The sequence below is a fragment of the Tubulanus polymorphus genome, chromosome 7 (assembly GCF_964204645.1).
Source record: "Tubulanus polymorphus chromosome 7, tnTubPoly1.2, whole genome shotgun sequence".
NCBI lineage: Eukaryota > Metazoa > Nemertea > Palaeonemertea > Tubulaniformes > Tubulanidae > Tubulanus > Tubulanus polymorphus.
The window spans coordinates 11,427,337-11,441,307 of NC_134031.1; the positions used below are offsets into that span (position 1 = coordinate 11,427,337).

At 38.9% G+C, this 13,971-nt stretch overlaps 1 protein-coding gene and 1 long non-coding RNA gene across 9 annotated transcripts in view; one reads left to right on the forward strand and one right to left on the reverse strand.

Annotated features, from left to right (window-relative positions):
- LOC141908132 (uncharacterized) overlaps positions 1-13,971 on the forward strand; it is a 150,319-nt gene that overhangs the window by 97,475 nt on the left and 38,873 nt on the right. The window lies entirely within an intron of this gene.
- Positions 10,357-10,911, reverse strand: LOC141908136 (uncharacterized). Its single transcript, XR_012619581.1, has 3 exons — positions 10,833-10,911; positions 10,518-10,540; positions 10,357-10,380 (listed from the first exon to the last, which is right to left on the reverse strand). It is a non-coding gene; the product is annotated as an uncharacterized LOC141908136 (long non-coding RNA).

Here is a 13,971-nt window from a genome sequence, read left to right on the forward strand (position 1 = left end):
CGGCTGAAGGCACGCGCCTGTCTCTGGCGGCCCAAGTCCCCAGGATGGGCACCCATCTAAGAAAACACCTACTGTCAATGTCACGGAGGTTCTAAACCAAAATTCAATTCTTACAACTGTAGCTTTAGGTCCATCTGATATTTCCCATATTGCCGGTGTAGGTGGGGAAAAACATGTAGTTCAAGGTCGAGTCCCTTTAGATGTAAATATTGGCGGACTAGCAATTTCACACTCGTTTTACGTAATTGACCATATGCAGCACCCAATCATCTTAGGTTTTGTCTTTCTCGAAGCAAATGATGCTAAAATCTGTTTTAAGACCCGTACACTCACTCTCCGAGACAATGAGGTTTATACCGTACTTAATACATCAGGTGCTGGCTTAGTCAGAACAGATAAACACACAGTCATACCTCCCAATTCTGAATGTCGCATCCCAATCCGTATGTCTAAAATTGAAACGCCAAAAATCTGCTTTCTGGAACCTGTTCCCTCTTTACACAAGATGCAAATCTTAGGTGCTAAATGTCTTGTCAATATTGACAAAAATCGTTCAGTTATGGCTATCTTAAACCCCACGGATCAAGAAATTGTGCTACCACGTAAAAAGGTTGTCGCTACATATTTTGACGTCGATCAAGAGTCTATTGTGCCAATTGACGATTCTCTCAATTTGAATAGTTATGAACAAAATCCCATCAAATCAAACTCTTCAGAACCAATTCACTTTGATTTATCGTATTCGGACCTTGACGACAATCAGAAAGAATGTCTTTCAAACTTTTTAAAAGCTAATCGTGATGTGTTTGCAGCAGACCTTTCAGAGGTCGGTCACACTAATATGTGTCATCACACCATTGAAACTGATCCCGGGGCGAAAAAGGTTAGTCTCCCTTTTTACCGCACTCATGCTGAAAACAAAAAGGAAATAGAACGACAGGTCGATGAATTACTCAGAAACAAGTTCGTAACCAAGTCCAATTCTGAATGGCATAGCCCCGTAGTATTGGTTAAAAAGAAATCGGGTGAATTTCGCTTTGCGGTGGATTATCGCAAATTGAATCAGATCACAACCCAACTTGACTTTCCACTACCTAGGTTTGAAGATGCAGTAGATTTGATAGGTGACTCAAAGGCCCAAGTGTTCAGTAGTCTTGATCTCGCTAGTGGATTTTGGCAAGTCCCGCTGGATCCTGCCACAAAGCACAAATCCGCTTTCATAACCCATCACGGAATTTTTGAGTGGGAAAGGCTACCATTCGGTTTAAAAAATAGCCTGGCTACCTTTGCCTCGGTAATGGCTCGAGCGCTCCAAAGCATTAATTGGAAATTTGTGCTGATCTATGTAGATGATATTTTGATCTTTTCTCGGAATTTTAAAGAACATCTGCAACATCTTGTATTTCACCACCTTCGAAAAGCAGGTCTCACTCTCAAACCCTCGAAATGTCAATTCGCTCGGCGTGAGATACTTTATCTCGGTCATATCATAACCAAATCAGGTGTCAAAATTGATCCTTCCAAGACTGCGGTCATCCATGCCTTAAAAGCTCCCACAGGTGTTAAAGGTGTCCGTCGATTCTTAGGCATGTGCAATTACCATAAGAAATTCATCAAGAGCTACAGCCAAATTGCAGTTCCATTGTACAATCTGTTGAAGAAAGATAGCAAATTCGTTTGGTCAGTAGAATGTGACAGAGCCTTCAACACCTTAAGACACGCCATGACTTCGGCACCAATTCTCGTTTATCCAGACATGACGAAACCCTTCATTCTGACGACAGACGCTTTGGACTATGCACTTGGGTACATCCTAAGCCAACTCGATGAAAATAAACGGGAACGGGTTATTGCATTCGGTGGCCGAGCACTTTCAGGAGCCGAACTCAATTATTGTACAACGGAGAAGGAAGCTCTCGCTATTGTTGATGGAATCAATCATTTCAGGGTCTACCTCGCGGGGTCCAAATTTCGATTCACTGTATATACTGACCATCAGGCCCCAGTTTATATCAAATCAATCAAACCGGAAACGAAACGCGTCCATAAATGGGCTCTATCCATTCAGGAATACAATTTCGATGTAATCTATAAACCTGGAGTTAACAACGAGCCTGCTGATTTCTTATCACGGACCGAATATACTGTGTCTGAGAAACCTCTTGATGAGGACAGACATTAATAATAACAGGGCAGACATTTGCTCCATTGATCCCTCGTGTTTCATAGATCCTCCTCTTACACACGAGTCACGTAGGGCGCAATGGCGACAGAAAATCAAAGAAACAATCAGTAATGACTACACGGCACACATAGCTTCGATCTCTGTAGACAAGCTAGATGACCGGACTTCAGAACCCTCGAACATAGGCCAATCACAAAAAGAAGCAGCAGATTTCAAGGAAATCTATGCCTATCTCTCTGACAATACATTACCTGATAATAAAGAACGGGCAAAAAGAATCATTCGGGTTGCCGACTGTTACTCTCTCTGCGACGGTATCCTGTATTTCTTCTGGCAACCTCGTTGAACGACAAACGCTTAATTTAAACCTTGGCATTACCCCCTAATAAGCGGGAAGAAGCTCTAAAAGCTTATCATGATTGCATTGCAGGGGGCGGACATTTCGGTGCCGAAAGAACCTATGCTGCTCTACGGCAAAAGTAATATTGGCCCAAAATGTTTTCCGACGTCACCAGGTACATTCGAAATTGTGACCAATGTCACTGAGCTAAAACGTCACGCCATGACTTGCCTGCCCCATTACACCCACTTCCGGTTGCTAAAGTTTTCCAACGTCTTCACATCGACATCTTAAGCCCTCTGGTCACGAGCAATGAAGGGTTTCAATATATATTACTTACGGTAGACAGCTTCACTGGGTGGTGTGAAGCTTTTCCTCTCAAAGACCAAACTGCTACTACCATCGCTAAAGTCTTCTTCTCTGAAGTGATTTCGAGATATGGCGCGCCGCAACAACTGGTATCAGACCTGGGTAAAAACTTCTTATCCAAGTTAGTTGCAGCTCTCTGTGAACTTTTCAGGATTGAAAAATTGAATACGACATCCTATCAACCTGAAACTAACTCAACTTGTGAGCGCCGTAACTCCCTGATTGCTCAAAGTCTACGTGCCTACTGCATCGAACGACATCAACAAAATTGGCCGGACCTCTTACCTGGCATCATGATGGCCTTCAGAATGTCTCCATCCACTCGTTCAACAGAATACTCACCCCATTATCTATTATTTGGAAGAGAGATGAACTTACCATTCGATACTTCATTACAGTTGCAATCTCATTTGGACAAAGCAGCTAACTACTGTATGGAAAATTTATTGGATACCCTCAAAATGACCAATGAAATTGCAAGTGACAACATAGTAAGATGTAAAGAAAAGATGAAAGAGAATTTTGATAAAAATGCCAAAGACCCGAATTTCAAACCACTGGACCAAATTCTGTTACGAACAAAAAAGACGCCAAAAGGGCTTTCCAGAAAGTTACATCACAAGTTTGAGGGCCCTTACTACATTGTGGATTGTAGCAACAATCATCATTATAAATTACGCCGGTGTTCAGATGATAAATTGCTCAAGTCACGGCAACACGCTAATCGAATGAGGCATTATCACGATCCCCGAGACAGGAGTTATCTGAAAGTCTAACCCGACATGGGGAAACCTAAGACTCCACCATTGGAAGCTAAGGATATTAAGGGAGCTGACACACCACCTCACACAAATAATAATGGGGAGAATGACACACTTCCAGACGGTCCAGATACTGCCCCTGACGCAGGCAGTGAATGGGATGATCTTGAAATTGAGAAGGTTGTCAAGTGTTCATATCACAAGGGCAAGAAAACATATCTTGTCAAATTTGAGGGTTTGCCAAAAAAGATTTGGTTAAGGGCTGACGACGTACCCGAGACACCCCGCCGAGAGTTCCATGCACAATACACCCTCCAGGGCAAAAAACGGAAACAAGTTAAACGTAAACGAAACAAACATTTCTGTTAATTATCAACGGATGGACTAGTACTTCCCCATCTTCTTGCGCATCTTTTCATAGTTACCAATTTCTATTATCATGTCTTACTCGCTCTCCTTCTAAGTAAACGGTCAGGCTGTCGAAATTGTGCTATTGAGAAGTAATTCATTTTTTTTTTTCTCTCTATCTTTTGATTTAGGGGTTTCTTGGGAAAGCTACTTGTTCACGTTGATCGTTACAGTCATGTCTTTGGTGTCTCCAGCTTCAGCTTCGATCTACATTCAACGAATCAACTACGGCCTCATCTTTCAACATCAATCTCGAGTACATTTCGCAACGGAATCTTGGATGCATACATACGCCATTCCTATTCCTCAGTTCCACGACCCTATCCTCCTCCCACAATGTACTTCCAATGTGTCGCACTGTTACAAAATGGCTTCACTCGTACGTCAGGTAAATAGCCTGCGCATGGACTTGGCAGCAGCTGTTAATGCTACTACTAACTTTATTCGAACCATTATTCCTATAACAGTAGACCGCAAAAGCTCACGATTACGCAGAGCCGGGTTTTTACCTTTTATCGGGTCTCTGTCAAAATCATTGTTTGGTACGGCTACAATGGATGATGTAAACATGCTCGCTAGACATATCAAATCACTCGAACAATACCGCAATGTTATCAACAACAAACTGACTCACGACGCAGGTGCAATGGCTTCGTTTATGTCTAAAGTTGATAATCGTTTTGGGCATGTGGTACAAGAACTCGCTTCAGACCATAAAGCCATTGCATCTTTGTACACTCGTTTACGCGTTCTATATACAGATGTTCAAGATACGATCTCGACTACAACCACTATTCTAATGAATTCTGTTTGACGCTCCACGGTCGTCAGGCAGCATCTTACTGCTCTACGTTCTGGCATTAAGGACTTAACAAATGGTGTTTTATCTCCTACTATTCTATCACCTGATTTGCTACGCACAACAATGAGACAGGTTAGAGTAGTATTGGCCGAGAAATTTCCAGACTATGCCCTTATTGTTAAAAACCCTTTAGCGTTATACAAGAAGGCAAAATTCCTGGTTTCTCGCAAGAAATCGATGTTGTTTATATCTCTCAAACTGCCTATTGCTCCGACAAAGGCTTCTCTGATTTTGTACAAAGTTATTGCACTACCAGTACCCATCAACACTTCTGCACAACATTTCACGCACTTACCACACCTTGCACCATATTTTGCTATCGCCGATTCACACATGTCGTATTCATTTCTATCACACGACGATGTTCTTCTATGTAACAGGGCTCATGTTAGATTCTGTCATTCCAATGTACCGATATACAAATCGTCATATTGGTCCTGTGAGTTAGCCCTATTTCAAGATATGTCTGAATACATAACTAAGCACTGTGACTTCAGGGTTGTTCAAACTATATTACCTCTGAAGGCCATCGAAGTTTCGCCATCATCACTGGTCATTTATAATACGCCTCAACTCTTGTTAACATGCAAACACACCTCTCGAGAACCCTCAGTTCAGGTTGGCTGCGCTTTATGTATCATCAAAGTTCCATGTCATTGTACAGTGACCTCCAGTTTCTATTCCATGGCCCCTCGTGCCTCTTTTGTCATTATGATCTGGTAGACAGACCATTTGAAATGATTCATCGAGTGAATCTTGCAGTACTGCAGGCATTCTTCTCTGAGGATCGTACTAGGCACTTATTGGGCCATTATGTCTCTCACAAACGTTTCAATGTCAACATCCCTTCATTTCAAATGTATAATCATTCATTTGCTGAATTTTTGGCCAATGACAGGCGTGATCACCTCAGTTTAAAGTCAGTGGTGACTGCAGTAAAGCGCGATGAAAAGGTCTATCGAGATCTCACTGAACCTCTTTTGGATGGTGTTATATCTTTGCCTACAAATTGGGTGAGCCCACCTTCCATTTTAGTATATTGCAGTCTAGGAGTTTCACTAATCTTTGGCTTTCTGTCGACATGGTTATTCCTCAGGGTACGCCATCTTTCTGCAGCTCTTCTTTTAATTCATGTTTCGGTTACTCAAGCCTTAACCCCGCCAACAATCTGGGAATATCAGGTTCCTCAATCAACTACCAACCCCTCAGATGACTTACAGCTCCAATTTCTGTCAGCCTCGATGGTAGTTACATTGGTGAATACATTAATTTTCCTTGTTTACATCATTCGACATCTACGTGCAAAATCGTGTTCTGAGCGCACTACTCTAGCTCTTGAAATTACGAATGGTCCACACTGCAAACGCATCTCTATTTTACATCTACCATTATGTCCAGTTCACTGGGAAATCAATTATCCGTCTAATATGTATGACATCTCTATCACCGGTATATTCCGTCCTCAGCTCCGTTTTCAGATCACTGAGTGTAGCATTATCAATACTCTGTCAGGACAACCTGTATCATTACCGTCTTCCGTATATATTTCCCCCATTCAAGCAGATCATCTTCGACCGATTCTTAGCACTCCGTGCAGTGCCTATATAATTATTCTACATCACGACAGCTACACTGTTCTGCAACCACAACGCACGGTCCGAGCATCAGCTCCCACATTCACCATGGTTGACTAATTGCTTATCAATTGTTTTTCTATTTTTTTTCATTATGAAATATTGTATATACATTGCATTTATGCTACGACACTTCATAGTTCAATATTTGTACATATTCTATCAATTATTTGTTTGTATTTCCGACACAATATTCTTATAACCATGGCTAATTCTTTAAGCATGCCCTCGTTGCAGTATGAGTTTGAATTTCCGGAGCAAATTCCAACCCACGACAGGGGGGAGTATTATCAGTCATATTGAATATTTCCGAGAGCAAATAAATACTTATAATATGGGTTCCTTAATTTATCATTTTTATAATGTTCATGAAATAAATCTGTATTTAGTGGGTTATTTTAGTAGTGCGATAGTACGAGTATGATATCGATGTATAATTCTCATAATATTCAAAGGAACGATTTTGTAATTAATGGATTATTTGTATGACCACAAGTATGATAGCTGACTTTGTTTGTCCAAACTTGCTGAGAGTAAATTTGCCAGACACTGTGTATCTAATAATCAGTGGTTAATAGAGCATCTCTCATTGTGTCAAAACTCGTTTGTCTGTCACTGAGAAGATGGCAGTTGTTTTTCTCACTCTGTCGCTGCCAGCAAGTTTGGGCAGCTAATTAATTATCTATTCAACCAGGTTACCGGTCACCAAAAGTATTTTGGCCAATCATGTGGCTTGTTACAGGTGAGAGATGCTTTCAAAATTTAGAGTATTTAAACCTTGGCTGAGTTAGATCTTGACTCAGTTTGCATCTCTCACTCGTAATAAAACACACGATTGCTGTCAGGAATACTATATTGGATTTTTATTCATTTACTTTTAAGGTAAGCCTGAGTTATATTATGTAGTTTTTAGATCCGACTTTATTATATTATAGGCCTTTTAATACTAGTCTAAGTGTTATGTCAGAAATAGGCTAAATAATCATGTATATATTAGATTTTAAGGAGTTCGCTATAACAATGCATTTCAATCAATGATTTTCATATCAGTTATTTGTAACAAACTCAGTTTGCATCTCTCACTCGTAATAAAACACACGATTGCTGTCAGGAATACTATATTGGATTTTTATTCATTTACTTTTAAGGTGACGTGCTTTCATAGCCACATCAACCCCTACGACATCGACGTAACAACGAAAGTTACGTTAAAGATGGCAAGAGCCAGGAAAAAACAATTTGGCTGGATGAAACGGTTCAGCAGCTCGTATATGATGCTGACAGTGATGCTGGTGACTTGGAATTTGGTAGCCTGACAGGAGTTCGGTGAATTGGCGCGAATCAGTAGGCCAAGTTGTATTTTGAATTAATCTATTTTTCACAAATTTTCTCATTAATTGCCCTGCTATCGAGCGGTTGTTACTTGTATAGCTCCCCAGAATACCATTATAGCGTTCAAACGAAAAACACCAAAACGAATAAACCAGCCTAAAGTCAAGCACGCATTTCTTTAGATGTAGATGGAGATGCATGTTCATAGTACAAAAACCTTTGCCATACAACGTAACGCATTTGCGACAAAATGTTTTTATGAGGAGACAGGCATTTGATATTTCGTCATAGCTAACTATTCGGCAACACAGTATTATACACGCTTTTACAAACAAACTCTAGCATACATAGTGTTCCTCGGGCAATCTATCTTTCAATGAAGCAAGTGAATATATACATGTCCAATTTTTCCATTGGTCTGCAGTAAAGCTAGCAAATCCACTGGCTATTTTCCCCGGCAAAGGGCCCAAATCACTTGGGTTCTGATACGCATTGACTTCCTCTTGGATTAAACGAAAATGTTCTTCCGATAAAAGTTTATCTTCCTTCCACCGCTGTGTCATGCGTTTTGCCGTTCCGAAGAATAAATTATGCATAGGGTCAATAACGTGAAAACGTGACAATAAAGCTTGTCTCCAAACTTTTCACGTAAAAACGATCGGTCGCATTTTGAACAACCTGTAAAACAATGAAAATAGATCGCAATTCATATTGGTTGCAATAGAATTCTATTATACTCCAATGATGAAATAGATGACATCTGGATTATAACCGAACCTTTTTCGGCTCTTTGCCCCAAGAAACCGACGATCTTTCTCGTTGCTGGGATATCACTTGAAATGCAAGTGACAGCTAATCTGTAAAAATTACCTAATGCACTTCCGTCATTTTTAATATAAACACCTTCCCATAGTTCTTTTAGTTCATTTACGATAGGTAAGAGAAAACTGTTAATATCGAGTTGCGGTTCGTGTGGACCCGGTATGATTCCCAAAATCTTGATGTTCTCTTCTCGGAAACGTATTTCACGGGGTAAATTTTGCAGTACTAGATAAATGACACCGATGGAATGATTTGTAAACTTAAACGGCTGAAACCAGTCACAATTAATCATCGCCAATAGTAAATGTTCATCGTTATATTCAGCTGCGAATTCATGCCAAACCGCTCCATCATAGATATCTGCTAAGTACCGGCCACCGATACTTCGTCCTTTGGATTTACACGCGGCAGCAAATCCATCCCGTGACAAAAATTCTTCCAAATACTTCTGTATTGATCGAACGCAGTATATTTTTTTTGGATATAGATATACTTGATTATTTTTCCCTTGAACTGTTTTAAGCAGCAATGTACCGCATGGTTGTCGTTGATTGCGATGAGGGTGCTCTGGGAATTTAACAAACGCACATTTTAGTGGTATTTTCTTGCCGGTTGCATTGACCCTAAACGTTATGCTGAATTTATAAGACGTGTTACATTTAGGACATATCACTAATTTGTAGAAATCATCTCTGTCTAGGTCCATGTACGATCTGATTCTTGTCAAAGACGTCATAAATGATTCACTCATTGATTTTAAAAGATCCGATGCCGTTATTCGATACAGTAAATTAAAAAGTAGAGCGAAAAACTTAAACAATACGATTATAGCTGAATCCGATATCCTGTTGAGATACTGCCACGATAACACAAACAGATAAACAATTCTGAATATGCATTGAGTTTCCCGTAAATTCGCTGGCTCTTGGTCCACGGAGCTATTTCAATATTCAACTGATTCTACCGGCACAGTTTCAGGGGGGGATTGGATGGCCATCATCCCATATTTCTAAATTTTCTTCATCGGTTGTCAAACCATTTGCCTAAAATAGAATGAGTTCGTTTCATTTCAAAATAGTCGTAAAATAACTAATCTTTAAACAAAACATCAGTCACACCGCAAGATTATTTTTAAAAATTGGTAATTATTGGTGTTTACGTACATTGGAAGGTATTTCACTTGCAGGGGAACTGTTCTCAATACATCGATAATTGCGAATCTCAGACCTTTGAAATAAAGAATTACCTATAACGATTGATGAACGTTAAAACATTAAGATACCATCACTATTGAAATAGAACGACGATGGGATGGGATATTTCAATTAAGTTTTGTCGTGGGTATATACATTTTTGGAAGACTGACCACAATTGAAATTATTGGGCTTATCAACATTTATATTGTTTTTTGTTTATATTGTTGTTGAAAATTATCTGAACGTACATCTCGATCTGGCGTTGTTTTCTGCTGACAAGACAAACGTTGGTGTTCATAGTACGTAGATTTGCTAACATTCTGACTGCAGCGCGCGCAGTAACGAAGTTTTCCGCGCAGAGCGGCTCTCGGTCTGACATCCATGAGCATCAGCTGGAGAATGACTAAAGCTTACCGCTATCACTACCCGAAAACCGTTGTTGTTTACCGCCAAACAAAATTGCAGCTCTGTCTGAAATATTTGTGATTAAGATATTTTGATTATACCACACTATTTCATGATCACCAATTTAGCAATAGCCATATAACAGCCTCAACTGAAATATTCAATGGGTTGAAAACCGAAACCCAGAGCAATAATATATTTACCTATGAAATGTGTTGGGGCATGACTTAAGGCGTGAAAATAAATTGACTTTCCATTAATTAATTCTCTCAAGGCATATCGTAAAAAGTTGGTCAATGGTTCCATCCATTTTCTGTTCGCTGAAAGTTGGGTCTAGGTAAGACACGCACTAATATATCACCAGGAATTTTCTATGGTAAAATTCATAGATTTTATATATACTTAATTTTTTCTTTACTGCTGTGCGAAAAAAAGGTAAATATGTCACATACAGTTTATTCTGAAGAACTACAGTTTTCCATTACATTTCCGGAAATAATTTGCGATTGCCAATTTACCTGTTTCCTTTAATAATTTGGTATCATCCAAAATGCGCGCGAAAATCCAAGCTATCCGGTAATTTTCGGTTCTTTCTCGTTCAGCACTTGCCGCACAGAGCTCAGTCGCCAAAAAGAATCGCTATTGATACAATTGTTATTACTTTGATTTTTGATATTTGATTATCGATTTGCTACAATGCCGTCTAGAAGATTTGAAATAGGTGAAGACAACGTGGGACATGTGAGTATAAGATTATTATTCTTATTCAATGTCTAAAAGGAATAGGCCATTGAAAAGAGACAGTCATATTTCAGAAACTAAATGATAAAGCAAATTTTTCATGATACTGATTCATTAACTGACTTGAGAAACGATCTCATAGCATCTATGATTTATATGATTCACCTGCAAACGAAAGTCGGGTGTCCGTTGATGACCAAACCGATCGACTCATAGCAAGTATGTTAAATCACCATGTTTATCAGCTGATAACAGCGCATACCATAATGGTTTAATCATTATAAAATAATTTTCTATATTACATATTCTATATATTTCAGAGGCAGTTTATAACCAATACACATCCGGAAAGGCAAAAAGAAAACTGGAAGATAATCCCAATCGCAGTCAACGCGTGAAAAATTTAAAAATTCTTCACCAAAGACGCAAAAGAGTATGTATATGTATGTCTTAAAATGTGGCATGAAACGCAAACGGAAGATACATGAAAAGATACTGGTTAATTCTGTTTCATTTTTAGCTCTTCAACAGGCGATCCTCCGTCGTTAAATCAGAAGAAAGAGAATTCTGGCGACAAGTCTACCCAGAATTAATGTCGGACGAGGAGTCGATTGTTGAACACGATCGCGTCGTAGCCGTCTCCGTAAGAACTCCAAAATGGAGAACAGCAAAGTTAGATGCGGTGATTTGGGATCTTGATCGAAGACTGAGTCCAGATTCATTAATATACCGCCGCATCGTAAATCAGAACAATCCTTTTTCGGAACGAGCCGTGAAAAGGTCATACTCGCTGGACCTTGTAGGTCGTCATTAGATGAAATGATATATTTTCATATTTTGCTTATTCATTGATCTCTTTTTTCCTTAATGACATGTAATTGTAAGATTATTTTAACGTATGCCTGACATTATCATGATTATTATCATTATTATCGTCTTTATTATGATTATCATTACTATTATGAAAACACTGCATACGCCGGTTTAAGCTAATTAAGTCCATTATAAAGCAATCCTTCTTAATGCCGTTGCTCATCAATTTTCAGCGAAAAAGTAGCGCGATCTTACTTATAAAATGATAATACCATTCTTCATAACGCAAACTTCGTTATAACGCGATATTTTTCAATGGTCCCAGCAGTGGAATTATAAAGGAATTTGACATATAATTGTATAATATATTTATTTCTCTATTCATCAGAAAAAATAAAGAATGGAAATCGTTGTGAAAAACTGGAGTTAGTTTGTATGATCACATATTTGCGTATATATTATCGTCATGAAATAAAATATCAAATATGTATCTAAATTTACGTCTCGATTTCTATTTGGTTTATCGCTCGTATTGATATTGAGTGAACCACAGTGTTTATAAACATTTTGAGAGGCCACGTGTCCACTGTAATTGAGACGTCTGGCTTGTATCCCAATAAACCTCATCACCCTTGCTCAATCAGTAAAATGTTTTTATACACAAGTGAACTATGGTTTCTAGTTTTAACACACTGTATTTCACTCCAGTGATACTTTAGTGAACCGCACATTGCATGATTTCGATCGTTCACCAGTGAGTCCGTTATAATTAATGAACTATCCTTATCACTCGTGGAAACTACGTGATACAAGATAGATCACTGAATATTTTCACTGATCTTCAATAGTGAAACGGATAATTTACTATGGTGATGACAATTGTCATCATCACGCTTCAAGCTGTGACAGTTTTTGTTAGTGCAAAGGCTTCCTTACCTTACTGCTGTTGCCGATACAATCCGTATGATATCCTTCAGCTCACTTCAATCTCCTGATACTGCATCGGAATTTTGATAAATCCACGTTATATAGGCACTGTCAAGCCGTAAACATCGGCGTTTTGGTGTTTTCTTTCCGACATTTCTCTCTTCTTATTAAGGAAGAGCTATTGAATTAATCCCTCTCTTCTCCACAATGAATTTCAAAGTCAATTTTTAGGCCAGCCATAGGCTGAGCCTATTACTATACAAATGGAGCGAATTTGAATGACATGGTTTCCTGAGTAAAGGCTCTTTGACTGTGCAACTGAGCATGTATTCGTACAAATCATTCATTAAAGCATTATCCATTCTCCAAACTCCACGTAGCTGAATTTTGAAAGAGGGCCTCCTTAAAATTTATATGAGCTTTTTCACAAAAATCTGATCGCAAAAATATTGGTTTTGAAAAGCCAATCAGAAAGCAAAGACTCCTCTATGATTGGCTTAGGCCGCAGAGATCAGCAGGTGTTCATGTGAACCCGTGGTATCGTCTACCGTTTTACTTCCGGGTTTTATTTTAAGATCTAAAATTGTATTTTAAGATCGATTTCTTCGAAAGCTTTAGTTGATTTGGTTTTTGGGAGGAATATTTTTATTAGCACTACAGAAAATGTCATTGACAATTGCGCAAACTCCGGGAAAAAATAGCTTTTTCTCAAATCGGATAGATGACCTTGATATGCTAATTAGCCATGTGCTAAAACTGCAAATTCAATCAAATTATATTCTGCAAAAAATATCAAATCCAATTCAGTTTTACTTTATTGAACAAATAAAAATAATCACATCCAATTCAATGTTGTTTTATTGAGCAACTTTCAGAAAATTGAATTCTAATTCTATTAGAATCAATAAGACCAAGGGAAACGATTTATCTGAGGTATTTGTTCCTGCCAGCTCCAGTCGCTGTCTGTGCTACTTTTGTATTCTACGGTTGTGTAAATTATTAGGTATTGACTCTGAGCTGTGAGTGTATTTTGACAAATTTAACCCACAGAATGCATCATCATTTGCCATTTTTGAAAAGCTGACAGGCTGGCCATAGTGCCCCTTGGGGCTCTTGTATGAATTTATTGCTCAGCGGATCCGAGTACGAGAGTTTACGAGTCTGGCATTAGCGAGT